This window comes from Cryptomeria japonica, chromosome 3 (assembly GCF_030272615.1).
Source record: "Cryptomeria japonica chromosome 3, Sugi_1.0, whole genome shotgun sequence".
NCBI classification, from domain to species: Eukaryota; Viridiplantae; Streptophyta; class Pinopsida; order Cupressales; family Cupressaceae; genus Cryptomeria; species Cryptomeria japonica.
Window position 1 is genome coordinate 241,458,594 of NC_081407.1, and position 3,190 is coordinate 241,461,783.

General features: G+C 35.9%; 1 non-coding gene across 1 annotated transcript; it reads left to right on the forward strand.

The window, feature by feature from the left end:
• Positions 1-358: 358 nt before the first annotated feature.
• TRNAR-UCU (transfer RNA arginine (anticodon UCU)) lies at positions 359-431 on the forward strand. The gene has a single exon. It is a non-coding gene; the product is annotated as a tRNA-Arg (tRNA).
• Positions 432-3,190: the final 2,759 nt, after the last annotated feature.

Below are 3,190 nucleotides of genomic sequence, written 5' to 3' on the forward strand. Positions count from 1 at the left end.
TTGTGTCCTTTGACTTACTATATCTTCCACTTATACTTAGTTCTAAGTTGTATTTTTTAATAGTTTTTTTATTTTTCTTCTATTAAGTTTTTTCAAATAAATATCGTAACATTATTTGCAGACCTCATATTATGGTTGGTAGAACAATTCACTGACATTGCAATAAATATATTGTTCCACAGACCTGTTTGTCAATATTACAGTGCAACAGAATAATATGAATATACGCACCAGGTAAAATCAGTTGAATGTTGAACTAAAATTTGACGGGTAGCGATGAATTATGGATTCTATTTCACACAACGGTGGAAATGGATATTTAGGTAATTATAGTAATATTCCGAACTTTTAAGCTTAAGCGCCCGTGGCCTAATGCATAAGGCGTCTGACTTCTAATCAGGCGATTGTGGGTTCGAGTCCCACCGGGCGTGTCGAAATGTATCATTTGATCGTATGAGAGAGATCAATTTATGAGTTTGCAAGAAATTTTATATTCTTTGTTTCTATTGATGATATCTTTGGATTCCATTTGTATCCATTAATTCATTTTTCATGTGGAAATCCAATTTATTAGTTTGATCTTTCACATTTTTAGTTTGATCTTTCACATTTTTATTATTTATATTTGTTTTAGATTTATATTTTTATTCATGGGATTTTTAAGTACATCTTCGCAATGTAATATGGTCAACACAAACTCACACAAATTAAACTTAATTTCTAATTTGATTATTGAGCATGAAAGCATAAATCAACAACAAATCAGAAACACACATAACACCATATTTTTGACGTGGAAAACCCGGTTAAGGAAAAAATCATGATGGGAACCTACCCACAATATGATGATACTCTGTTAGAAGTATACAAAATATTACAATGGGAAATACACATGCATTCAAGCACACTGCCTAGACCTCACCGTGTAAAAAACAACAAAGGGCTACAATCCAAGGAAGATTCACTCTCTTACAAACACATTCAGATTACATCGAGAAGATCATGAACTGAAGAAATAACATCTACTAATGCCTGGTTATAGTTCCGATTAAGGACACAAGCAGCTTCTCCTCACTCAACATCTCTGCCTCCAAAAGATATATGCATTATTCACTCATACACATCTTATTCTCATCCATACACTTATCTGAACACTCTATTACAATGATATTACATTTATATTTATAGATGACATCCTCACCTAGGTCGGCTCAACACACTTCACCTAATTACAAAAATATAGCCACACATGCTACAAAATCAATGCGGACCAAGCAATGCCGGTTAACACATAGCACAAACCCATATCACACGTCTCAAATATGAAACACCTCTAAGAATTATGCATCAAATATGCGCAACATGCTACAAACATCATGTCAGCCAAGAACATGAAGAACACCACGGGATCAAAGAAAATCATCAATAGCGCACTCACTGATCAATGTGGATCACCAACACAAATAGAACACAATCTATAAACATCCACAAGTGTCATGAATCACCACTGCAACATCCACAACAAATAGAATCATATCACCATTATACCAAACTTCAAGAACATTAATTGAATTGACTCTCAACTTGAAATATTCACTTGTAGAGCACCAAATAACTAACCATCTAAATTGAAGACACACATGAACATACCGAACACTTAAACCCAAATCCATAGATCAGGATATTACAATGCGGACCAATGCAAACCAAAATACTGAACACTGTGGCAAATTATGAATAGTGAGGATTAGAGTAAACACAAATTGACAAGGAGCTCATGAAAATCTTAGGAAAGTGTAAAGTGGAAAATTTTATCCTAGTGACTCCCCACCTAGGAGAGAGAAAGGAAGCCACTAGGATGATTTTCACTTGGGAGAACTTTATATTAAAAAGAGGGGCTTGAACCCATCCAAATCCAAGGGAAACAAGGAAGTGAATTCCAAGTGGATTGCAAGGGTTGAAGTGTAATTTACCCTCTTTTGTAAATGAGAAAGTTGACTTGTTGGCTATGTGGAAAAGAGAGAGGAAATGAGTGAAATAAGGTGCTACTAGTTCGGGATCACGTTGTAAGTTCGGATTTGAGCTAATTAGACTGATATAGATCTACCCTAAAAATTTGGAGAAAATTCATCAAGACCGTGCCGGGAATGTACATGGTCTTCCACAAAATACGCGAAATGAAAAGGGTTCTTCCGTCTCTACAAATGAAGCCCAAAATTGCAATTACAGCTACGCACCTACAACCTATACACAAAAAAAGAGAGGAAGAATCATTGTGGATAGGGGTTTGCCTTGGTCAAACCCTGGTTGAGGAATCAACGTTGAAAGAAAGTAATTGTAAATACTTGAATGTAACAATGGAAATGTATATCTTATAGACCTCCAACTTGTTGATGATGATTGCTTTGCTTCTTGAATGTAACCACAAAGATTGTATGAAGTTGTGTGTAACATGACAAAACCTTAACACACACACATGCTTGCAAATGAATGTTGTCATGTTGCTCCAATTAATGAATGAAGAAGACTTGAATGCTTAAATGCCTGATGATGACCTTGAAATATTGTATCTTCTCCTTATGCTCCTTATTTGTCTCTTCGTTGTCTATCCGTCCATGAATGAGGTTTTTTTTTTTTTTAATACATGCCTCAAGGATTAATTTTCAACCACCAAAGGCCAACAAAGAGGAATTGCAAACCCCGAAGACAAATTGTGCATAGGAGATCAGGCAGACCTAACATAGCGCCACCCTATTCCTAGGGGAACACACCCCTGTCCCACCCTATTTTGGAGCTTAGACAAGGTCTAGAGCAGACATAGGACATGAAGGAGGAAGGGTGAAGGGGTGAAATGCAGAAATAGGTCTTGGTTAGGGAAGGAGATGTTGTCATCAAGGTGAGAACCTGTTGGTAAACAAATTTTTCCTTCTTAAATACCTTTCAAAAATGACTCCCGAATGCCCAAATTGAAAGATAAAAACTAGAACCAACAGTTGAGTCACTTGCAATGGTGAGTGCAAGTGCTCTCTAAATTTTGATATGAAGGTAGAGCTCCCTTCGTTGGATAAAAATGTATATTTTCTGAATATGCTTTTAACCGGAAAGCAATAAAGGCAACTAACATCTGGTCATAGCCATGACATAGATGCAAATAGAAGATTTATAATGATGTGAATGAAGATAAGTAAAA